Source organism: Aythya ferina (genome assembly GCF_964211825.1).
Source record: "Aythya ferina genome assembly, chromosome: 7".
NCBI lineage: Eukaryota > Metazoa > Chordata > Aves > Anseriformes > Anatidae > Aythya > Aythya ferina.
Window position 1 is genome coordinate 32,555,717 of NC_140302.1, and position 26,464 is coordinate 32,582,180.

A 26,464-nucleotide genomic window follows, 5' to 3' on the forward strand; every position below is an offset into this window, starting at 1 on the left:
ACTTCTTGTGTCGCCCAGGGTTCTGAAAGTCAGCTTTGCTGCTGCTTTGCTTTTATCATAATTATTTCCATCAGACAGTATGGATTTTAGAGCCCTCCATATAGGAATACTAACATTATATTCTCTCACCATATGTAAATGAATATGTGAATTGAGAAGTATTAAAATTAAGTTATTGAGGTAGTTTAGAGCATGTAACACACCCTCCATAACACTATTTATAAACATAAAGAGAGAAGTGAATGGCTCAGTTAAAACAGCCAGCTGACTATGTGGCTTACAACATATAAAGCACTTCCCTCATAATGTTTGCATTTGTGGGAATATTTTTTTCCTACGCTTTATCATGCATTGATTTTAAATGACTGATCTCTTGCACAATAGCCTGTGTGGCTGTGATACAGCTGGCAGGCAACCTAAGGCATTCTTTATTTTTTAAATAAATAAGTTAAAAGCAATGATTGAAACCATGACTGTGTAAGTCAGGCTATTTATACTATGTTTAATATAAAGAAATCTATAATGCAAATTTGAATTCACCTACAGATCACTGTATCACTTCATCCATTATTCTAAAAATGTTTCTGATGCAAAATGCTAGCTGACTACCCATGACATTTCTTGGAGGGCCAGAAGAGGTTTTTTTTTCGTTGAAGCCACTTGTTCTTTTCCTAAAACTGTAAAGAACAGGACTGCATGTTGCTCTTTATACATGCAGATTACCTGAATAGTTCAGAGATCAACACCTGCATGAATTCACAGCTGATGTAAATCAGCAAATCTCCATTGCCTCCTATCTAGATGCAATGTAACTTTTGGAAATGTCAGGCATTATTATCAAAAGGGTAAACAAAAGATTAGCCAAGATCCTCAGTCACCACCAGCTTCTTGCAACTTCAGTGGTGAAAATCAAACCCCCTTTATGCAGAAATTTCATGTAAACTTAACTTGAAGTATGATTTATTTTTTCACTACAGAAATGGTATAGCCATGTCAGATATACTAGAAAAAAATATGAATGTATTTATAATTTCAGCAATATATATTACTTAATACAAGTGCTATTCCAAACATGCTGCATAAATCCACACTTCAGATCCTTGCAGCTGAAGCAATCCTAGTCCCCTGGAAGAAATGGAAGTCTTGGCTAACCTGAGCATATCCTGTGCCTCCCAATCCCACCCTTGGAGTGGGGTGAAAGGATTTCAGAGATTTACTGTGGCAACAAGCCTAAGCCCATCCATTTAATTTCAGAACTATTTCCCTTTTTACAAAGGGAAAGCACACAGCTTTTCATTGTGCATCACTTTGTGGAGTATAACCCCTCTTGATCAAGGCAATATATAAATGCAAAACTTCTGTACCCATGCCATTGACTGGTTGTGCTGATGGTCCATCTGCTTAATCTGCTACTGCTCATGCTGTGATCTTAAAGGCTCTCCATCATGTGACATATTCAGGTTAGGTTAAATTTATATCTCAGTTTGTTTCAGGCTGAGATTTTTCATAGTTTTTTAAGGGTTTAGAATGCCAATTTCCCTCCACACTGAACTGGAGTAGATGTGAAAATAACATTTTGAATTCAAAAAGGGTTTTTGTCACTCAGCTGAAGCATTTCACTCACTTTAACTAAAAACTTCCAGTACAAAGACTGTTAACATATTTACAAGTGGTGTTTACTGAACAGATGCTGCTCTCACATGTCAGGAGGAAAATAGGTGATAAAATTCCTTTCACTGAATCAACGCACAGTTAGTGCAACTTTGGGAAGGAGTGATAGATTCCTTTGAGTCCCATAGTGCCCTTCCCAGCACCAGCTGCCTTTCCACATGTAAGAAGCTATATAGTAAAGACCCATGGGCTTTCTCTTGTAAATCATGTTGATTTCCATCTCTTAAAACAAGGCTAATACTTGGTTGAAAAATCACCTTTGTTAATAACTTTTTTTTTTAAAAAAAAGGGGGGGGGGCTTACATATGTCATCTCTTGGTTGAATGATAAAGATGGTCTGACTGCTTTTCTTTCTGTAAAAGTTATTTATTTGCTCTCACCTCTCCATGTTTCCAAGCAGTTATTGGAGTCCCTAAGGACTCCAATATCTGCAGCAGGCAAATAAAATTTCTTCTCTTAATCCCTGAAGCTCAGCAGCTACGTTGTGTTTCAAACACCTGGAAGGCAAGAACAGGTGTTGTCATTTTTCTTCAGCACAATTTATTTTTTTTTTCAGAGTTATTAATAACTAGAATAGTAGAATTCTGTCCTTGCATTCTGAGTTCTTTCAGAGCTTCTAGATGGTCCCAAATTATGTAAAATTTCAGTAGGGACTGTTGTCTCTTCCATGAAGGTGGCACTGGGGACAGATAAAAGCAACTCCAGAAAATTGAACTTGTAGCCAGATGGGATACCAGCTGGCAATCTTTTTTAAAGTTGTCACGGGTGAAAGATGAAAAAGGAAAAGAACAGAAGCTCAACTAGGTATAACTTCAACCTGCTGCATATGAGGCTTTAAAAGTATGATTTACTAATCTCATTGTAAGAACCTGCATTAACTTTTCTTCCTGTATAGTAGAACTCGTATGTGTATATACAGTGCTACTACTTTCATCATCTAACAAGAATAATTTATAGATTAAGGCCTGTATATGACTTTATTATACAGTCACCAGCTTCATGAAGCACTGCCTGCTTTGAATAAGCATTATCATCCCATGGAGGCAACTCACAGAATGATAATTAAATCCTCTGGTCATCTGCCAATTACCACAAAAGTTCTTTGTCACACAGTAGGACTATGTGCTGTGTAACTGAGCAGCCGAGGGTTTGTTTTGTATATTATTTTCCCTGTTTTGTTGCCTTTGGCTAGCACATTGCTTTTGACTGCACACCTACACTCTTTAGTAGAACTTGATATGCTGTCTGTTTCATGCTCGTTTAGTTCATGATAACACCATGATTAGTATTTGCAAGAGCAGTACACGCCAGGAGTGAGTTAATGCTTTCATAAAAGATATAAATTAATCAGAACAAGGCAAGATCAAGGTTACTTAAAGTGACTTGGTATATTGACAGATGGTTAACATAGAATGGGGACCATGTTAATTGTTAAATATGCTGATCATTCTTTCCAGTTCACATCAAGCTAAATCCAACTTTCTGGTAAAGGAATTAATTCAACGTCATCTTGCATGGCAATACTCCTATTTTAATGTGTGGGAGTTCCTAATCTTCCTCTCTCTTCCCTTTTGTACACATTCTTCCTTTTTTTTTCTTGAGATAGTAAATGTCGTATGAAGTAACATGAAAGAATACACTGGCTACTGCTCCTGCTTTGCTCCAGACCAGGCCTGTGATCTCAGCATGTTTCCCTAGCAAAGCACAGAGATATTCCATCCCTGCAATACCTCCAAGAAACCATTTTCTTGGGAATTACTACTTAAGGGACAACAACATTCCTTGCCAATTAATGTGACAGCCTAAGTCATTATAAATTCTTTGAACTTCACAAGAATAACAACAGATGTAGTTGAATCTTTAGATGTCTCACAACTTGCTACATCCAAGTTTAGGACGTGTGTTTTGGTGCAAGTCCACTAATATAATAGTAGGAAATTATTTAGCTATAGGTACCTAGAGCTGTTTCCTTTTTGGACTACAGATGTTAAAAGTGACTGCAAAAAACTAAGTTATGTCTTTAATTTGTTTTAAAAATAAAATGCTCCTCCCTACCTTTTAATAACTTGATACCTTGTGCTCTTTCCAAAGTTCTATAAATGGCTTTAAAAAGAGAACCCTGAATCTGTGAAATGTGTCGCGTTGATTTAACATCTGGAAGTACTCTCAGGGCTGTCTATGCTTGCTTTCAAGAGAGTGAAAAACTAGGCTGTATGTATGATTTCTTAATATTCATACAAGGAAAACCTAGTAGCAACATTGCTAGTAAATAAAATATTACATTTTCTACACTGGAGGTTGATGTTTTAATGTTTGGCTTTGGGCATTTCCTGACAGTCTGTTACTAATGCAGAATGTTAGGAGTTATTTGTTTTTACTTTGTAACTAGAGGAGGCAATCTAATGCTCATTAGATAATCTTTATTGGACAGTCTCTGCTGTATTTATACTGAATACTCTTATTACATGCTTAGTTCCATTTATTTCATCTGTTAAAATTAGATATTTCCACTCCATTCAAAAAACATCCATGTTCTTGGCTAGCAGACCCAGAATTTGAAGGTAACCATTAGAAACCGTTTCTAAAGCAACTTTTTATACAATTTACTATTCCCATCTCTTCTATTCAGGAGCAAGGATTCACAGAACACGTAGTACCAGTCCCCATGCAGAAAATCAAGGCAAAGGACACCCTAACAACTGCAACTTTAAATAAAGTAAAAAACACAGAGGTAAGAAAGTGAACATACAAACATTTCATTTTATGTAATAGAATATGAAGATAAAAAAGCTCCACATTTAAAGGTCTCTTCACAAATTACTTTGAATTGTTTTGTTTTGTTTTCTAACTGGCTGCTTTTGGGCCTTTCTTAACTAATTAAAAAAAAAAAATAGAGTGAGAGAAATAAAAAGGAAGTTTAATCCCCATTTTGACATTTGCCATGTACTCCCTGGATTTACAGGCTTGTGTTTCAGAGTGCTGTAGTAACAGACCAGCTATACAGAAGAAATTGAACATTAGTGTGCTCACAACACAGTGACTTGAGGAAATTATTGGGGAAAAAAAAAAAAAAAAAGGGCTTTCAATTAAACTTTTGAAGAAAATGGGTAAATAATTGTTTAGATACATTTGCATAGAAAATGCCCAGAGCTTTACACAGAAGGCATTGAAAATTCAGAATGTCTACTTTTTATGTAAATTCTGGGTTATGTTTTTCTCTCTCTCTTTTTCTTTTTTTTTCTTTTCCCCCCTTGGGTGTGCATTTATTTGTTATTTGGTTGGGTTGGTTTGTGTGGTGATTTTTTTTTCTTTTGATTGGTTGTGGTTTTGTTTGTTTGTTTGTTTGTTTTCATTTTTTTCCAGCTAACCCAATAAATACAAAACAGAATAAAAATTAATTTTAATAGATGTGCTCCATTCACAGAACATGCAGCCCGTAATGCATACACTGGCACTGCAGCGGTGATGGGCATCTTTGAGGAGTTCCTTTTCACATACATTGTTTATTTAGATATAAATTGTAGTTCTCACAGATAAATGGATGATAGAAACATAGCCATCTCAGCTTTTATTTTTATTTTTATTTTTATTTTTATTTTTATTTTTATTTTTATTTTTATTTTTATTTTTATTTTTATTTTTATTTTTATTTTTATTTTTATTTTTTTCTAGATTCTGCTAAAACAAATTCAAGAATACAGTCTTTGATAACTATGTGCTCTTGGAGAAAGCACCAAGATCAAATCAGTGAGATAAAGGATACTTAAGCATAGGAAGAGAATAGCATGGACATAAAGCAAGCTTCCAGGCAGACTTGACCTTCACAGATGTACGCTGAACCTCCTGCTGTTTGCTGGACACATAGAAATGACCCTCAGCTGATTTCACAACAGCCATCAATCAGATCGTGCTGATGTTCTTGTGTTACAGTTTAACTAGTGACCTGAAGAGTGCCACACCATCAAATACAAGATCTCACCAGGTCTATGAGGAATTTCTTCCAGTAATTCCTCCAGAAATGGAAGTAGTGGTTCAGGATCTCATGACCTACACTGTGAACTTAACTCATATCGTTACTGAAAGAAGTTTGTTTGTAGAGATTGTTTTTGTATTTTTTATTCCAAACAAAGGAAATTCTTTGTTGTTTTCTTTCACTGGAACATTTTCTTGGAATATTCATTTGTATATTTTTACTTTCTTTTTGTTTGTATGTCTGTATAAGGCATGGAAGAAATTTCAAAACAATGTATGAACCAAGCTTTTCCGTCCCAATATGACATGCTAAGCTTCAAAAGACATTAATCTATCTATGTGTACTTGATACTCTAGTGCTAAGCTAGCATTCTTTGGAAGTGGCCACAGATACAGGGTTCCTGAGTTTTGGGGTGAGTTTTTGTTTTCTGGTGAGGTCCTGTGGTGTGAAACTAACAGGAGCTTTCCCAAGCACCCAGAAAGAGCCTGACAAGGCAGTTACTTGTGGTTGTTCTATTCCTTCTTGAATATGATGATACAAATGCAGCATTTCATAACAGTGCACATGAAATGCATGTGATGAGAATTTTCCCAAGGCTCCCAGTTCATACATATATCATACAGGGTCATGGGAGGGATTTGGATCCTTTATCACATGCAGACGCTGCAGGGTTTGGTAAAACAGTTTCACTTTGAATATGGATTTAAATGTTCTCACCAAATTCTTTTCCAAATGAAGTCTTTGGACAGAATTTAGATGAGCTAATCCTTGTAAGTTATAACATATGCTATACCAAGTAGAATGTAACATATTAAAACTTTGGAAGCCTGTTAAGATCCATGACATTTAACCCAGTTTAATTTTTTATTTTTTTTTTTTGAAACAGGATTCCTCTTTTATGAAATAACAGCAAATTCAGCTTTTCCAGCGTTATGCCTGTGTGTTATGGAATCATCCATCAGCATGACTGATGGTCATCCAGGGCTTCATGAAAGAAGCTCTAGCAGTTATTGCTAGCTCCTGACTTGTGAGCAAACAGGCATAAGTCAGGAGAGTCCTGCTCTGTCTTTGTATCACGTAAGTTAACTCTACACATAGGGATATAATTTAACACCATAGCCAGAGACTTTGGTGCACTGCTACCTGATCTGACTAGTAAGATAGCCTTTTAGCTGGAGTGTAAGACTTTGTGCCTTGTGTCAACTTTATCTTAGGGCTTGCTGCACATTTTCCAATTTCATAGCATGGTTGGCCTTATACATGTATATTCCTGAAAATAATATCAGCCAGAGAGTAGACTTTAAAGAAAACCTTTTTTCTAGATTTCAGAGTCTGGATTCAGTCTGGAATCAAGGCAGAAGTAGCAGCAGAACAGAAAGGTTTTTATTCAGTCTAGAAAGAAGTTTATTCTTAAACAGTGGCCTACTCTTGTATCTAGAACCTATGTAGTTATCATAGAATCGTAGAATATCCAGGTTGGAAGGAACCCACAAGGATCATCAAGTCCAACTCCTAGGTCCCCAAAGGACTACTCCCAAAAAATAAATAAATAAATTCAGACCATGTGTCCAAACAATTCTTGAACTCTGGCAGGCTTGGTGCTGTGACCACTTCCCTTGGGAGCCTGTTCCAGTGTCCTACCACCTCATTATGGTACTGTAATTAGGACTTTTGTTCCATTTTATACCACACTGACCCCTTAATTAAAGGTGTTCAGCCAACAAAGGAAACTAGATTTTTTTTTTTGTTTTTATTGTTAAAAAAGAGGATGCTTATCTCTCAGTGGTCATTTAAAAAAAAAAAAAATGGGTGGTAAAATAGAAGAATACTGTACTCTGGAAAGATGACGAAGAGAAAGGTTCCTGTAAGGATAGAAACACAAAGCTAAAAGACAAATTCAGGTAGAAATAAGGTGCCTATGCTACTGTTTTGCTATATCTATATGTCCCTTGTATTACTATACGCAGAATGCAATTGGTTGCAGAACCTTCCCACAGCTGGGTGTCTTTGAAAGGCTTAGCTGAAGCAGTTAAACAGGATAATCCAATAAATGGAAATACCGAAGAAGGTGCTTTGATGTAATAATTGCATCTTGGCTTTGGTTATTCTTTTTTTTTTTTTTTTTTAATTTTTCTGCCTCCAGTCCTGAAATCTTACAACATCCTGCAATTCATGAGCATCATATCTCTAAGGAAAGGGTACTTCGGATGAGTGTGGCTGCAAGAATGCACTAGAGAAATGGAAGACAGAGAGTGCTGGAGACGATGAATGTTGAGGAAGATGAAAGCACAAGAGCCTACCATTGTAGACTGCACACAGCATCCTGTTTTGTGATACTCTGTTCCAACCAGTCATGGGGAGGTATAATATAGCTTCCTGATTTCCATAATATTACTTTCTACCAAGTAAATAAGGATGAGCGGCTCTTCAAAGTATTTGAAACTGCATGGTAGAGTCAGCCACAGGTTAAAGCATTCTCAGCTCACCGTCTGATCTAGCTTGAGGAGCAGAGATACAGTTTCTCTGTAATCATGAGGGCAGTGAACGTGTCTAAACTCACTCACATATAACTTCAAAGCTGATCAAGCAAAATCATCCAGGATTTTGTTCATTATAAATGTATCCTAGTTTACTGAGCAATTAGCAATTCACTATTTATGTGTCATCATTCAGGAATTCCAACATGCCTTATTCTACAGAATTTTGCCTTGTGTTGGATATAGGACCAGTGTACCCCAGCAGTGCCACCAGCTAGTACTGAAAAGTTCAGGGAGTGACCTTTCAGACAGCTTCTTCCATGACCCACTTTGAATGCTCAGACACTATCACAAAATCCCTGGCCATTTCCCACCTGCTGTAAACGACACTAAATATAGAGCTGACACAACAGTTTACTAGAAAACATAATTACAGGGCCATTTTTCTTCAATAAATTAATGTTAAACAAAGGTTCCATTCAAGGAACAGATGGCAAATACCAGGTAATACAGATTAAGCAACGTTGGCAACAGTTGATACATTAAGACAAAGCACAAAGATAGTAGATGCTAAGTGTTCCTTAAAAATATGCTTGAATCATGAAAAACAAAATCCTTTCATGGATCTGGTTCTAAATTTGTTCAGATGCAAAGTACTTCAATGAGGCTGCGGGGCAAAGGGCTCCCAGGATCTCTGCCTATGAACATGTAAATTCCACTCTAGTAAATGTGTTGATGGTTTCCTTATAATTTATGTTTTTACTAAGTTATGATATCAAACATAATTTGCTTGAGCAGGGAAGTCAAGTGGTTGGAGCACAAGAATGACAGCTGAAGTGTTTGGGCTTTTCCAGGGGAAGTAACTTCTGTCTTGAGATGAATACAGCAAGATCTCGTTTGCCTAAGAAATAACAAAGACTTCAGCCTCCACATAATAACAATTATGTGGAACATAACTGTTGTGTGAAGCAGCATACTCCCCACACTTCAGCTAAATGTGTAAACACAGCCTGCATCAAAATCCTTTCTTCTTCACATTGCTGATATCTGCTGAATTTCTATTTAGTTTCATGTGGTATCCATAGCCTCCATCAGTGTAGAAGCAACCAAAACCCTTTTTCTTGCATTGCCTTTACTTTCCCACAGGTCTGGATGGGGCTGGTAATGTTTCAGTCCCTGGGATTTGGATGAATGCTTTAGGACCAGCCTGGGAGAGAATTTCTAGGAAAAGTGCAGCAGAAGGTATCCCTGTTCCCTTGATTGGCTTGGCAAGTGTCAGAAATATGCTTGTTAAAGACTCGTTTTTCCCTTTACATTGTAACAATATCCAGGGGAATACCCATAATTACTTAGAAAAGACTTTTGATATTAATTCAGCTGTCCTATTCTCTGTCAGACCCTATCCCTACCCTTGACACCAGCTGTGGCCAAGTGAAGGAGACAGTGGAAAACAGGCTGTGGGGGACTGAACCACAGTGTTGAAAAAGGCTATCTGCTACATAGTTGGATCTTCCCAAACTCAGGAAACACGATTTCAGGCTCCCTTGGAACCCTCATGAAAGAAACTCAAAGAGCAGCAGTGACTCAAATAGGGAGAGCTTGTCTTTTCTGTTTGTTTGTTTCACCTTTAGTCTGCTTCCCTCATTTTCTATCCTCTCTCCCTGTCTTTGTGTGTGTTTTCAGGTATGTAAATGTATACAAGTGTACTTATACAGACAAAAACTCTTGCTTTGAAATTATTATTCAAATATCTGGGGAGCAAAAGCCAGATTTTATTTTAGCTTATACACTAAAATAAAATAAAACTAAACAAAGAAATGCTGGATTTATTACAAAACTAAAAGCCCAAAGCAATGCATGAAAACCAATTTGCTTTAACTACAGTAATAATTCTTTGAGGCAGATTATATGGGCCCCTTACACATGAGTTATACTTCAATAGTTAAATGCAACTCAGTCTAGCAAGGAGATACAGCTCTGATGTTTGGAGCTGGTAAACTCCCTTGCTAGAAAGCACATCTCTGAGAATCACCACACAATGTAGCAGCTACTTTTTAAACACACAAGATCATAGATTTTTCAGCTACACATTTTTGGATTTTTAACTCGTGTACTTTGAGTAATATACAGACATTGTTTTCCAAAATAACTACAAACTTGCTTGTTGCTTGCTTCCCTTGATTCGGTGAATTCACCTGGGTAACATCTAACGAGCAAGAAAAAATATATAATTTTGGCTAGTAGCTTGAATAAACATCCCTCCCCATCCGGGCTACATAAACATGTTGGGTGCTGCCTGCTCTAAAACACCTTTACTCTTTCTTAGGCATTTGTATAATCTACTGCAAGATGTCAGAAACTTCAGAGGTTCTAGCGCAACTGAAAGTGCTAACTCTAGACGTTTAATGTATTTTTTTTCTCAGACTCTCTCTCTCATGTTCCACTTGGAAAGGAATTTTACCACCATTTATTTTATTTAAGCCCCACTTCAGAATGAAACAGGGTTATCACTCTCCCAGTTTATTTTTTCCTGTCCCATCTTTGTTTTCTGTCCTTTTGGAAGACTGCTTGTCCTGTTTTCCCACTTGGCATGCATACAGTAAATTTTTTAGTTGCCTTCCAGGCTACAAGGCTAAAAGGTCCCAGAGGGGTTGGGTGCTTGATTGGAAAGACACAAGCAATGTAGAAACCCTACTCCTCTGTGTTAGAGTTAGCAGAAATGTGTATTGCTAGGATTTCAAAAGGAAACTACAGTGTCATAGGCACCAGTTTACCAAGAGCTATCTCTAATCCCTTCACCTCTTTTGAAAACTCCCAGTTTGTGCATTTGACATCATGACATCCTGGCATAAGTACTTTATGAATAATTGTAATGGTCTGAAAGACAGCTTGTGCTACAGCTTTGCTCATAAACCATGACACTGGTCACGAGTCCTGCTGTGGTCACAAGCTGTGGGATTGCACACATTCATCACAGCAAGTCTCTTCTTAATACCATAAGCAGCAATGTGGAGTGTTGCTCTGGGAGATGTATTCTCATCTGGAAGAACCATATAGATAGCGAGAAGTAAATTAAGGTGTTTATTGTTAAATTATACAACAATTAATGAAATAACAGCAGTTTACAAAGGTTACATAGATTTAGTTGGTGATTCTTTCAGAAATTCAAAGCTGTTCTGGAACTTTCTCATTGCTAGGTTTAAGTCAAAAAATTTTTAGGATAAAAAAATATAAGATATTGAGAGCCTCTACTGAGAAAAAAACCATTCAGTTCAGGGTGGAGATTTTGCTAGTGCTGAAAGAGACCAGAATAACCAATCCCACTCCTGGTTAGAAGGAGGGTCAGGGACACAAATTTTGTAGCATAAATAGTTATTTCTAGAAACTAGAACAGTTCCAGAAGAAGAAATTGCCAATCCAATAGCTGAATACAAAGATGGTAGTTTGACTTGAACCCATGTTATTACAGCTGTAATCTAACAAGGTTACGGTTGTAATCTAACATCCTGCAGATGTACATTACTCCAGTGACTGCATCTTCATGGAAATCCTACACTGAATACATGTACTTCTAATACTTCACATGCTAATGGGTCAGATGTTAATCAGCTAAATGAGAAGACCGTTTGAAATGCCTTATCAATGTATTGCCTTTGAAGTAAAGAAACCAAAACTAGAATTTAGGGTAGAATTGCTTAAGAACTTAGCCAACAATTTATTTACATTATTATTAATGGTAGATTAAAAGGGACAGTCACACCCAAATTGAGCTTGGCACTATATACATAAATAGAAAGCCCAAGTACCTGCCTTAATAAGCAAACAATTGGAAAGAATTTATTTCCTCATCTCTTTATTTCTTGACAACAATGAAAGTTTCAAATGTAGACACTGAAGATTTAATTCCCATCTCCAGTGCTAACTATACTGATATATACCTTTCAGTGTGCCTTCATGAAACAAGGAAATGTTTTAGATTTATAGTTAACTGAAAAACTACTGATGACACATTGACACAAGTAATTCATTTTACTATCTGTCCTAACATTTTTTTTTTTTTTTCCTGACAATAGTTCTTACTGGTATAAGTATTTGAAATTATATGTTGCAATAGTTAATTAGTATGTATTCCATATTGTCAGCCAGGAAAGTTTCTGACTACCTGGAAACTCTTCTTACTGTCCTGATTTTAATCAATTTCTGTTTGTACACTTCAGTAGGTTTTATTAAAATAAAATTTCTTAGTGGAGATAATCTGGTAATTTCTTATCAAAAAAGGAAATCTTCCATTTCTCAATTCCTAACACAATTGTTTCACTATATTTTGACCAAGGTTTTAGACACTTAAATTGGATTGCAGAAGAATTTAGGTGCCTAATTCCAAGAACTGGATGCCCCAACTCTTGCATGGGCCTCCAGGTGTCCAGGATCAATGTTATACTTTGACAACTGACTGGTCATTTTGGCCTTCTCATTGTCTGTGAGAATGAAGAGCAGAGCTCTGCCCTGCTTGGGAGCAGCAATGCATGATCAGCTGTGATACTTCAATCCTGAAAGATCCTGTTTTAGAGCACAGCAGTGTCAAACATTGTTCTAGAGAAGACTGGCATCCAGTGTGGACTTTTCCAGTCTAACTGCAGTTATCGCTTTGACCAAGTTCTTCACAACAAAATGTTTTAGTGTTCACTAATTTTAGTGTATGTCAGATTGCTGAGCAACTAGCCTAAAGTCACATCGAGTTGCTGATGTAAAATAAATAAATAAATAAATAAATACAACTTTACAGCTTCACCTGTAGGTGGCAAGAACTATGGTTCCCCACTTCATAGCCCAGAGCTGTGGCCAGCTGTTGGAAATACCTTACCTACCTCCTGCCTCTGACACACAGCTTTTTCTAAGGCTTTGGCTGCACAACATTTATGCTATTATTTGTAAAAGTAAAACTTTGATTATATCATGTATTAGAAAAAAATCTTAATGAAGCTACCAATACCTTCTAGCTAAGCAGACCTTTGTAGAACCAGTGAGCATATTTCTCTGAGATTTTTTTTTTTTTTTTTTACTTTGAATTACGCTGGGCTCTTTTACTTATGACTGCTATAGGAGGTATTTGTTCTATGGCATTTATTTTTTTTTGGCAATCCACAGCTTCTCTCTGAGTGTTATGCTCATTTTATGTGTTCAGACTTTCCTGCACATGGAGTGCCAGCCTGGAAACAGGCGTAGCATCTTGAGCAGCAGTATTTGAACCAGCTGTGTGCTACTGCACAGGTGAACAGTGAGTGGCACTGTGCAAAGGCTGCACCCTCCCCACATGTCCCCTTCCCAGTTAGCTCTGTGACTCACAGGCACGTGCTCCTTGCTGTTGCAGTGGGCCCGCAAGTCAATGCAGAGACGATTTGCCTCACCTAGTCAGATCCCTAAATTAAAACCAAGACTGGCAGTACATCAAGTACCAGAATGTGTTCCAGGTTTAAGCAAATGCATAATGGCAGGTGTACAATGGAATTTAGGTCAGGCAGGCAAAAGTGATCAACAACACTGAGCCACAGGCTCTAATTCTAAATAATCAAGAGACCAGACAAGGGTTAGTCCTGGCAATTGAAGTGGCACACTAAGAATAATTGCATGTTCGGAAAAACATCCCCTTGGGCCTTTATAGTCAACCCAGATCACTAGAAATGATTGTGATAAAAAGCATAATGAAATAAACAGGGCTGCTGGTATCTGCCAGAACATCCTTTGCAATAATCCAGGCTTTGCAGAAATGTTATGGAGGAAGACTGAAGGGTTACTGAAGAACTAAAACATTGGAAAGTACGACTACTTTAATAACTGGGATGCAGATATTTTGAAAGAATCCTATATAAGAAAAAAGGAATCTTACACATTATCTTTAGCAGAGCACTCAGAGAGGAAAAAAAATAATTCTTAATTACTATGACTGATGTCAAATATTTTAAAAGAGTTATTTGGAAAATTGCTGTTTATTTCGTGCAGGTGCTCAGTGAATCCTTTGCAAGAGAATGAAGATATCTGTAGAGATCTAAAACACATAAAGGAAATATCCTTAGGGTTAAAAAGTAGGATGTAATGTAAATTATTCATAGCTGGAAATTAGTAATTAGTCATTCAGTGACAGAGGAGACAGGAAGCCTAGTCAAAGTGTTCATTAGGAGGTTCTAGTCCCCTTTTCAGGCAGGCTGCAAAATGATAACCAGAGTCATCTGCCAAGGAAAGCCAGCAACACACCCAATTAGGGAGAGGTCATCCTGCAGGACCAGGCTGCAAGTCAGAGCCTCCTATGTCTGTGTGAAGAAAGCTGTGTCCTCCACGAGCCCAGCAAGAAACTAAATGAAATGCTGCAGACATTGCCCATAGCTGAGTGAACAGTGAACAGGGAGTCTTCTGCCCCTTAAAAGATGTTCCTCAGCTAAGTCTGTGGGGTCACTTGCTTAGGATCATAGGAAGCTACAAATGTATGTCATTGGAGAGTCTCTGTTTAATGCTGTTCTATTACTGCCTTCAAGCACAATGGGGCAGGGACCATAGTGACCTAAGAACAGTAAGTATTTATTAATTATGGGGCCCACATGCTCTCTGGGAACTCAAGATATCTGCTCCTGGAAAGTAAACAGTTGGAAAATATTCAGCTCAGTAAGGAAACTGGAAATATATGGCAATCATATTGTAATGAACAGCACCGAATGAAAAAGGCAGTGTTTTTTTTGTTTTTGTTTTTTAATGATTCTAGATGTTTTCATATGTTTACTGGAGGTTTTTACCTAACTAACATTCACTTGTCTTTATGTAGTTTTTTTGTTTGTTTGTTTTGTTTGTTTGTTTTGGAGGGGGACTTCTTTGGTAAAAATTTTGAGGTTTGAGATAAATAAACTAGAAAATATAATGAAATTAAATAATTTTAATAAAAATAAATAAATAAAAACATTTAAATAAACAAACTCATCCCCAAAACATTTGCAACTTTTAGGGCTAAATTTTTTAAAAAAGTAAGTTTGAAAAACATGAGTAAAAAAAAAAAAATCTGAAAAGTTTTTGTTTCAACCTGAAAAGGCACTTTTATTTTAAAAAATAATAACATATATAGTATGTAAGTTCGTTTAAGCTATTAAAATAAGTATTAATAATTAAATTAATTGCAACAGTTTGGTTTCATAGGCTCAATTTATGCAATAGATTTAGAGTGTTATGATATTTCCTAGGGGATGAAAACCTCCGTTTGAATTCTCCAACAAAGGACCCTGAAAGGATCCCACAACTATATTTTAGTGTTTTCAATAGTAAATCTGCTATAGCCACTCTAATTTTACTCTGTGTGCACAATATTAACATGGGCTTCACCCTTGGCTGCTATTGCTTACAACTTGAGAAGCAGGAAAACTGAATGAGGGTCGACTGCATGGTTCTTAGTGCCGGAGGAAATTTAAAAACTGTGTGTATTTGTCACCTGCAAATTCTCAAAGCACTAGGTAAGGGCTGAGCACATATTTATACCATGAAACTTAATTAGGGCATTACTTATGTAATCTACTTATTTGGTAGAAAGGCAAGCCATAAAGATACTTCTCACCATACTGTGTATAAGCTGTCTGCATGTCATACATGTACAGCTGAAGAGAAAACGTACATGAGGTCAAGGACAATTATAGTATACAAGGAAACAGTGTTAAATTAGGGAACATATCTCTAGGTCAAGAAATGGTTTTAGCGGAGTTGAAAAATGAGTGAAAGAAGATTTAGGAGACACAAATAATTATCTAATGAATTTTTGGCATGTGGACACTCTCAGGATAGAATCAGTCAAATAGCTTATTTGAACTAAAGCTGGCCGGTTTTTGCTATATGAGTAGCATAGCAGTAAGAATCATTTTTACAGGCCAGAGGGAGGAAATTAGAAGATTACATATAAATCAACAGAATTGGAAAAATGTAATAATATAGTATTCTGACAAATACTGTTTTAAAATACATTCACTTATTTAAAAGCCCATACCAAAGCTGCATATAAACTCACAAGCTACCAAGAGTTTGAATAAGAGACTCTGGGGCTTTACTCATAAAAATGTGCTGACATGGTTGGGTCAATTTTTTTCCATTAAGTTTAATGGTAGAATCAGAACGTACATCCATACATGGCTTGAAAAGAAAAATGTCCAATTTGTGAAGTCTGGTACCAACCAGTGAATGAGATTAAGAGAATGTGAATTTAACCTAGGGAAAGGCTCCTGTTTTTCTCCCATAAAAATGAGTGGTTGTATTGTCAGTAGCAAATTTAGTGCTATTCTAGGGAATGGTAGAACTATCATGTTGCATGCCAATGCAAAGCTGTTTACAAACATAGACATATTTTCTTCCTCCTAACTTTATTTTCTTGACTGTGTTTATTCTGAAAACAAAAATGCCACAAAAAGTGAGAAATAAATGCAATAAGAGTCAAAGAATTATCTGTGGTCAGCCACCTCAACTTAGCAATTTTCTACTTTTTTTAGTGTAAATGGACTTGACCACAAAACTCTAATTTCATTTTATTTACCTTAAAGACTTCTGGGTATGAAGAGCTGGAGGTCTGTTTCTGACCTAGTCATACCCTTTGGGTTCTGTTGAAAACACATAGGCATGTCTAAACAAGGACAGACCACTCTTTTGAGACCAGGTTGGTCTCAAACATAAACCAGCTTTGGTCCAGAAGCTGGGTAGCCACTTTAGAGGCTCCTTGCTTAAGGCATCTGTATTGTTTCCAGAGATGTAGTTTAAAGCTGACTAGGTCAGAAGATAGGCAAAACCATCACTTCTGCACCAGTTCGTGTAGACTCCCTTCTAGCAAAAAAAAAATAAAAAATGGATAGGAGCTATTATTTGTGGTGTCATCATTTTTACAGCTTTTGGTTCCTTCATAGCCCTGTTCTAATAAAAAAGTTTTTATTATTTTCAAAGGAGAAGGAACAGAATAGCAAGTTCATAGTGAATTTATAAGACCATACACACTGCTGTAAGGACAGTCATTTATTTAAGTACCATGATGCTAAAATAAAATAAATTTTCAGAACAGCTTTAAACCTGGGGAGATGATTATGATACAGTCCTTAGTAAGATCTAAAGATCATTCAGGCATGTAAACAATGGTCCTGTGAAGTACAAATGGGGACTTTGGCAGTTAGATTCCCTGTATCTCTACAGAATTGCATACAGCCAAAGGGATTATCTACTCCAGCATTCATAAATCTTTTAATCCATATGTTCCTGAATGCAGTTACTCTAGTAATGCTCCTTTAGAATCTCTTATCAGAAATATAACAAAAAGGTAGATATTATTCTCTGAGAGTGATGCCACTAACCAGAAAGCCCTTAGAACATTTGCACTGTAAAAAATAATTTTCCAGAACTTATGTTTTGTCAATTCTGTAAACATTGTACATAACAAAATGTACCATTCCTATGAGGGAAGTTATTGAAATGGCAATTTAATGTCCAGTTCCTATAATCTAAATATTATATCATGAAGGTGTAACAAAGCTTGATAAAAAGTTGCCTCAGGCTTTTTATGTGTTGATCGTACCCATGCAGTCATATATCTCCCATTTCCCAGTGTAGAATTATTCGCATGGGCAAATTGTGAGGTGATGTACTATTCTGGTCACCTGAGACATTTGTTCTTTACAGTAACTGGAAAAGATCTGAAGCATGACAAAGTGGCAATCACACAGTAATCATTCTCAGCTCCCACATGGGAAGCCATCAGATCAGCTAGGACTCTTCTAGAAAAGAGGCAGCCGACAAGGGTAATGACAAGGTCTATAAAATTGTGAATGATGATATTGTAGATGCTAAAGGTTTACACTGGTTTAAGAGGAAATTGGACAAGTTCATGGAATAGAAATCCACTGAGGGTTATTAAATCATTGAAACCACATCTGAAGCTGAGAGCAGGGAGAGTTTGAGTGAGGAAATCATCTGTGCTTGTTCTCTTGTTGCTCTTTGCCTATGGACATCATCAGAGGGAGTGTTGTTGGATAGTCAGATTGTCAGTGTAACCCCTGTCCTTAAAATTTTATGTGATGAAAAGCTGTGGAAACTGCTATCAGTTCAAGCCTTCATGACTAGTATGACTCTCCTGCACAGAAAGTTTTATATATATATATATGCATAAACATGCATATTTATATAAACATAAACATGTTTATTTTTATAAACATATGCAAATAAACAAGTTTATATATATATATATAGCTAAATATGTAGCTATATATATATATATGCAAAGCTGTTTACAAACATAGACATATTTTCACATGGGAAAATTGTGAGGTGATGTACTATTCTGGTCACCCGAGACATTTGTTCTTTACAGTAACTGGAAAAGATCTGAAGCATAACAAAGTGGCAATCACACAGTAATCATTCTCAGCTCCCACATAAAATATATAGATATATATATATAAATATATATATTTGGCAGTTAGATTCCCTGTATCTCTATAGAATTGCATACGGCCAAATATATATATACATTTATTTATTTATATAGAGAGATAGATAAATATATATAAACTTGTTTATTTGCCATATCACTCTCAAATTTTCAAATGGGTATCTGAACAAATAAACAAATAGGCTAAGATCTTGTTTTAATGTGCAAAGTTGCAATTTCACTGGAACTGCTTTTGAAGAACCAAAACAAACAGCAAATATTTTTATGAGTCAATCTGCTTAAATGAAAATAGTACTGAGCTTTGCATATTTTGCAGTCTCTGCTTCTTTGATCCCTGAAGAGAGAGGTTCAACCATTTGCCTACTCTGAAATAGGACCATGGGAAAAGCTGATTTTCATAATCCAGTTATGGATTATGTTCTAAGCATTCTTGAGTAAGTCATCAGGGATTCTTGAAGATTCAGATGATATATTAATACAAATGATCACTGTAGGAATACTGGATGGTGTTACCAAAATCAAAACTGTTGCATGGTATGAAATGCAGGTTTGCTCTCGCTGCAATCAGTGACAGTGACAACATCACCTTTGGAGTTGCACAAGAGTCTCTGCACAATGCCTTGACAAGGGTGAGGCAGCTATCTACCTCTAGGGCACTCCAGGCAAGAGTAGAAGGAGAGATTTTAACCTCAGACTTTAGCGTCTACCCACACAAGCCACAAGCCTAAGGAAGGACTATGTCGGAGAAGTTGCTTTCACTTCAAATACAATCATAGATAAGACGAAAGTTAATCCTTCACTAGGGAGGGATGCTAATGAATTGAAATTCTAGATAATACCAAGAAAATGTTGGCTCCGGGAAAATACAATGGGTGGGCCAACTGCTTACTAATGCCAAAATCAAGTACAAATATTTAAAGACAAAATCATCTGGAAATTACAGGGATAGAGATAAAACAACTAATAAAAAGAGATGATTTGTACCAAGATAGTGACAGAGGTGGAAAAGCCCTCATTTTATTGACTGTTCTTATTAGAGCTATAAAATGCAAACACTGTGCACACATGTGTCTGCCATCTGCAGGGGCTGGCAGCCTGCAGGCTGGCTGCATGGGCAATCAAATTTTCACATTATGAATGATAAGAAAGCAATACAGTGGCAGAGGTGGCTCACGACATGCTCTGCCATGCAGGTGGTGTTTACAGCTAAGCACCTTTTTGGAATGAACTCTTGAGGTCAAAACAATCCAGGGAGTCATTTGAGCAGAGAGGCAAACAATATTAAAGTAAATATGAGCTCATTGTAACCCTGGCTGCTCAGGCCGTTGTGTTTATGGCAGACTTCCCAAACAGAGCAGGTCCCCTTTGTAGTCCTGCAATGCACCTGCCACTTTTACAGCACAAGCTCACACCTCTGTTTTCACATTGGCAATTCATCTGCATGCCCTGCTCGAATTTGCAGGTCGGGCAGCCAAAGGAACGAGCATTCAGATTCACACTTAATATCATTTAAATGCATTGCATAGCAGAGAAATAGATTTAAAAATTACCTTGTAGAAGCAAAAATCAGGTCTATTTAAAATAACTTAAAAAAAAATAGGATGCCATGTCTTTGAGAAACAGTAGTGTACATTGAACATTTTATAGCTGTTACTACCGGACTGGAAAAAAAGTTCAATATTTGGCCTCAGCTTTCAGACACAGCTATGTTCAAAGATGTGTTACTCAGTGAGATTCAGAGCAGACCTTCACTGGAAAGCTGAATTTGGACACACCGTGTTTGGTGAGATCAGCTCTGTAATATTGTAACTCAATTTAAATATGTGAAAAATAGATGGAGTTGAAGAAAATCACACCAGCTGCCTAAGTGAAAGTGACAGCTGCCCAAGTGAAGGGTCTTTAACTCTGAATACATGATTTAATGCTGATTTAGAACAGTGTCCTGCAATGGTATCAGAGTTTGTGTCTATTAATACTGACCAATATCTAGTCTTTCCAAATGAGTTAATTTTATATTTTCTTTGTTTTTGTTCTGTGCAGAGCTACAGTTAACAATAACTCACTGTGTTACCAGTTTCTGTACAGGCAGAAGGTATTCCTGGCTCTTACATCTTCTGCAATGCATCCACCTTCCCCTTTATTTTTATTTTTTGTAGTTTTTGTTGTATTAATCAAAAAGTGATGCTTCTCAGCAAGCAAGCTGTGTTTGCAAAGCTCACTGAGCAAAAAGTTATTTTAGAAAATATTTATTTGTGAAGATGATATCTTGTTGTGAATATGACAGAAAACTCAGAAGTGAAAACCTAAGAATTTTGAGCTTTCATGATTATTTTAAAGAGGCAGTTGCTTAGTACTAGGAGGGATTGTTGCTCTATTCACTATAATTGAGCGCAGTCAAAGACCTGACTCAGCAAAGTATAGCTATCAGTAAGGAAATAGCTTATCTGCTCAAAATGCTGTGAAAAAATACAGTGGCAAGACCACGGCCGATATTTTTAGATACTTACTATAGAAAATAAGTGCATGGGAAAGATATGAAGTAAATGATGAGGAAGACATTTGGGTCATCTTTTAACTGAATCAAAAGCAGAATTTTGTGTAGCTAAAGGTCAAGGTTGGTAAACACATTCGGCTGCTTAGTATCAGGGAACCCTTACTCATTTTCTGTTTGAAGGCAGCAGATAAGAAAAATGCACTGCCAGCTTTTTCAGTGATGCTAGATCCTTAAAGCTGCTTTTCGACACAGATGGAGCAGAGATGGAATAGTCCCCTCTTTCTTTCTAATAATAGCTATCATTTGTAGGAATTAGATTTCCCAGGGTACTTCACTACTTCTCATATATATACATTTACATTTATATAGTATGTGAAAAAAAATTATGTATATGTATGAAAATGCCCATTTAATATGGACTATTCAGTACCTCCTTCAGAGGGCTTCCTGGGCTTCATGCTGCACTGCAGGACAGAGTGTGCACTGCACGGCTGCAGGGATTTATTTCAACTTGCACGGCAGTCTGCTGTGAAATTTTTATTTTTTTCAGTGCTCAGTGGCTGTTCCCAGCAGGAAATGAGGTTTATGAATGCTAATGATATATGACTGAAGCCCACTACACAGCTCTTTTCTCTCCACTGTGGAGGAAGGCTCATCAGCTCTTTGCCAGCATAGCACGTCTCCTTCCCCCACGGGCTTTAGAGAAAACCTCAGTGCCTGTGTAGGATTAGCATTAGGAGCAGCAATCTATGGAGCCTTCTGGGGAAGAATTTGCCCCCTCCAGCCCAAATACATCATTGATAGAGTGTTCCTGCTGTGCCAAGGGGGTGTTCTTTGCAGTCCTACTCTCTCCTCTCCCAGGCATGCTGGTGTAGCACCACTGCTCCACACAAACTGCACGTTGAGGAGGTCTCAAAGGACATGGAGCCAGCCCAGAGGAGACAGATATGGATGGCTTCATGGCCACTGAGCCTGTATAGGATGCTTGGTAGGGCATAAAGCAGACTGCCTTGCAAGGGCAAGAGGTGCTGCCCAAAACATCAATAGTTTGAAGATATAGATAAAATGACTAAAGTAAAAATAAAATAAGACTTATTAATCTTATCTGACAAAGTTTTCCTGCGTTTTGACTGTGCATTTATTTAATCTTGGATAAAACTGATATCTATTTTTTCCTTTTATGTTATTTTATGTTATTTTATGTTATTTTATGTTATTTTATGTTATGTTATGTTATTTTATTTTATTTTATTTTATTTTATTTTATTTTATTTTATTTTATTTTTTTATTTTATTTTAATTTTATTTTATTTTATATTGTACTAAATTATTTAAATAGGTTTCCCTTCAAGAAATACTCATGGAAAAGTCCCCTGTGAACATGCATGACAACAAAAAGAAAAAAAAAATAAAAATAACAAACAAACAAAAACAGGTTCTGCTTTCAGATTTTTTGATAATCTCATCTGCCTTTATACACACAGACCTCACAGGTACATCAGTCTGAATTCTGGTTTGTGCCTCTGAGAACAACTGGGACAAATAGAGTTCTCATGTGGTAACTATTTTTTCCTTTCATGCACAAATACTAGTTGATACTAATAGCTTGACTTTATCTACTTGAAAACAATAGGTTTTGATAACTTTCTTTCTATGTTCTTATATGTCACTGGAGTTTTGATGAATTCAACAGCCACATGACAGCGTAGTACAAAGGATACACTGCTGTCTGCTAAAGTCAGTGCTAGAAGACAGCTACTGTTGACTTAAATGAGACAGAATTTAAGATTACATTGCTCATATTTTTAAAAACATATCTGGGTCTAACTAAAAAGGTTCTGTACTACTATAGAAAAACTGTGTGTTTTCTTTGATACTGATTTTAATTGCAGCTAATTAGACTGTTTGCATACCAAATCTGTCTAAGGATGAGAGACTGATGATATCTGGTAGATGATACATATTCCAGCTGTTGGAATGGTGTGGTGTCTGGAAATTAATTAAAAAAAAAAAAAAAAGAAAAAAAAAAAAAGAGAGAGAGAGAGAGAATGAAAGTAACAAGATACTTAAATTAAAATGCAGTTAAAATGTCACAGTCATTTAATTCAAACCGAACCTACCTAAAACATTATTTTATCATGTTCCTTTTTACCGTCTCCATGAAAACCTTAGTGCACAAGTGTTATCCTTTTATTGTTAAATGACACTTTTTGAACCAGTCATGAGTACTTAGTGGTTTAACTTTGAATTGCCATGCTTATTTGTTAAGTCAAGAGTACTAAGTAAAGTTTAAGCTCCATATAATTGAACACATCAAATTATATAGGCATGAAAATGAGACTTACAATGGAAGTGGCAGCTGATGCTCAACTGAAATAGATATGTTGGAGTAACAGTTATATACCTGATTTCTAGTTCTTTAAATGAGTCATTTAGGCAGGAGTTGCCAGCTCTGTAATTTTAAAAGGTAAAGGTCAAAAATCTTATTTACAAAAACACGTTCCTTGGTTATTGCATATGTATCTCCAGTCAGCTTTAAGTGTAAGTAATGAACCTGAAAATATTTTAGGGCTGATTAAATTAAAGGGAATTTCATATTAAAACATGTGAAAACACACCTACAGAATAAATAACAAGCCCCTGAAGGAAATTTAAATATAGAACAAAGTGATTAATACTCTAAGCTGATGAATAATATAGTTTTATAAAAAGCAGACTCATGAATCAGTTTATTAGCACCTATTCCTGCAATCAATCCATGTGGGTGGGCCTTGCAGCTGGAAAAAACTTAGCTGACATCTCTCAGCCTCTGTGTGGGTGTAAAGGTTCATGCACACCCACACACGGATGCAACTGCAGAACAGGGACTAACCTTTTAGCCCTCTTTAGTCATTCACATCTCAGTTGGATAATGCCAAAGAAGGTCAAATATCACTGACCTCAGTGTGTGTGAAGACTTTCTGCCAAGTACAAGAGAAATCTATAAACAACAAACAAGACTTTGCTCATATTCTCAGTCAATTTGTTAGCAAAAACAAGAAGTTATTATGACTCGCAATTGTTTTCCTAATTTAAACACATTTTTACTTATCAGGTACTCAGTGTGTGAATTCTTTTAATTGCACATTTTAATAAGGAATATTGGGAAAGCCAAAAAGGTCAAAACAAGCTTCTTGGAGTAAAAACTGTTGTTCTTAAAAGCAATTCTTACTGGGTAAAAAATATGATGATTGAGAGGTCAGTGGTGCTAGGGCAAGCACTAGATAAGCCACAAGCTATTTGAAGTAATGCTTCCTTTGATCTGCCAGGCCTTTCGGTACATAAGGAAATCCAGTTGTGTCCCAGAGGCCTTGATAATCTTCCTAATGATATGCTTAGGATGCTTAAGGTTGAGGTTAAAGAGGCCTTTCAGTGCAGCTTGACTTGCGAACTTTTGGTACAAAGAACTGACCTTCCCCTCAAAGATATTTGCAAAGCATCAGCTCACATTAGCAAATGTGTGGGCAACTGTACATGGGAGCTCAGGCCAGAATAGTCACGTTAAAAAGAGAATTTTTAGATTAGCTCCACCATACTTGAGGATTGTCATAGGGCTTTGTAAACAAAGTATATTAACAAGGAGGAAAATTTTAAAGTCTTTAGAAAAACAGGAAATCAAAGAGTTGATTTAGACAAAATCTCTGAAAAGTAGTACCAGACAGGGTGGTGGGCATAGCACAGATGTACTTGGAAAGACTTGAGCATCTATTTTTTTAGGTCAACTTTTAACAGTACCTTAACATTCACTTAAAAACCTGTCACACCAGGATAGTATCAGCAGTGACCAGAGAGGTGACAGATAGTGCACGCAGCAGGGCGGAGTCAGGGCATAAGTTGCAATGGAAATAAGACACTGCTGGTAGCTGCTGGAACCAAAGAGGCAAAATGATCCAGGCAATTGGTAGGAAGCACTGGGATATGTGGACTGAAGGCTGGCAAGCCACACCGTACTGTAAGAGGGCTGGGGAGCAGATGCCCCCATATACAACTGAAGCCAGAGCAAATTCTCTTCTCATGAGCTTGCTGGTGCAGCTCGCTTACTCCCAGCTTTTTCCAAGTGGGCTTTCTTAATCAACCAATTAAAAAAATAAAAATAAAAACTAGTATGGGGCTTGTGGTTCAAATTCTTGCTCAAGAAATAGAAAGGCCCCTTTCTTCACCTTCCTCTGCTGGCAGCACCTGCAACCTACTTGCTAGTTTGTGCCTTGTGGAGCAGCCAACCACGACCCTGAAGAAGATTAATATCCTTAAACATATGCTAAAGAATCCTGTTCAGATACTCTCACTTGCCCAAAGACTATTTAGTTGTTCCATGCAAAGCAAAATACTTTTAACGTGAGAAATTCCCCACTTCAGAAAGCCATACATTTCAGTGGTTAGGGCTAGAGCATGTCTGTGGGAGGTCAGTGTTGAGTCACCTCAACCAAAGGAAAAAAATGTTCCTGGGGTTTTACATTGCAGGTAAATTTACATTACTTTAATCAGTGGTCTATGGGAAATGGCTGAAATACACATTTTGAATCACTGCTTTGGAATTTAGGTGTCCTGGCTTTGCTATTGCTATTGTTTATTTGGTTTTGTTTTATTTAGGGATTTGAGGCACTACATTCCTGATGGACGTACTAGTGTTTTCATCTGAAATGACAGTGTGACATCCTTCTTTCAGCTGGTGTGGTTTTATATTTGATTGCAAGTGAAAGTAGTTTCTGTAAGAGTGGAGAAGTCTGAGCAAATCTACACATGGCTGACAGGCAGGGAATACTCTGAAGCCTGCTATGACTGCAGGCTGAGGTAGGTATCAGGCTTCTCCATGATGTTAAAGCTCAGTTTCCATATGTACGAGAGCAGGGTTGTAGGCAGTTTGGAAACTTCACTGATAGAAGGCCCAAAACCTAGAAAAAATAGACAACTCCAAATTTTACTAGTTATTTAGGGGTATCTAAAACTGTAAGTCGCTGCTATGCATGTGAAAAATCCAGATTCAGAGTTTCCACCACACTTGTTCCAGCAACACTTTTAGTATTTGCTTTCAGAAGGATTACTTGGAAATTTTAGCAGAAATACAAAAAACGTTCATCCTTCTTGTTTGCTGCTTAGGGAAATCCCTCCTAATAAGCAAACCTGTGTCTACAGTCAGTAAAGTAGCATCTCTTAAAGCTGTGACATAAGTTGTAATAGGGTAAATACCCTTTCGTTTGTAGACTTCAGGGCTAGTGGCATTACCAAGACACCCTTTCGCAGATTCAGTCTAGTGGGAAAACCAGAGGACTGTAAGTTCAGAGAGAGCCCCAAAATCATTAAAAGAAGATGTGAGAGGCCTGTTCTTATCCAGGGCAAACACTTCTTGCCTCATGTTGAGC

General features: G+C 36.9%; 2 long non-coding RNA genes across 3 annotated transcripts in view; one reads left to right on the forward strand and one right to left on the reverse strand.

Annotated features, from left to right (window-relative positions):
* The window catches only part of LOC311439817, a 31,196-nt gene extending 23,132 nt beyond the window's left edge, over positions 1-8,064 (forward strand). Inside the window, exons 5-6 of one of the 2 annotated variants that reach the window (XR_014695024.1) lie at positions 4,301-4,402; positions 7,788-8,064. This is a non-coding gene — a long non-coding RNA (uncharacterized lncRNA). Of the gene's footprint in view, positions 1-4,300; positions 4,403-5,343; positions 6,380-7,787 lie in introns of those variants that run through there. The other variant, XR_014695025.1, reaches the window with a different exon arrangement.
* A 17,715-nt stretch (positions 8,065-25,779) lies between these two features.
* The window catches only part of LOC311439667, a 143,127-nt gene continuing 142,442 nt past the window's right edge, over positions 25,780-26,464 (reverse strand). Inside the window, exon 4 of the long non-coding RNA XR_014694889.1 lies at positions 25,780-25,996. This is a non-coding gene — a long non-coding RNA (uncharacterized lncRNA). The remainder of the gene's footprint in view (positions 25,997-26,464) is intronic.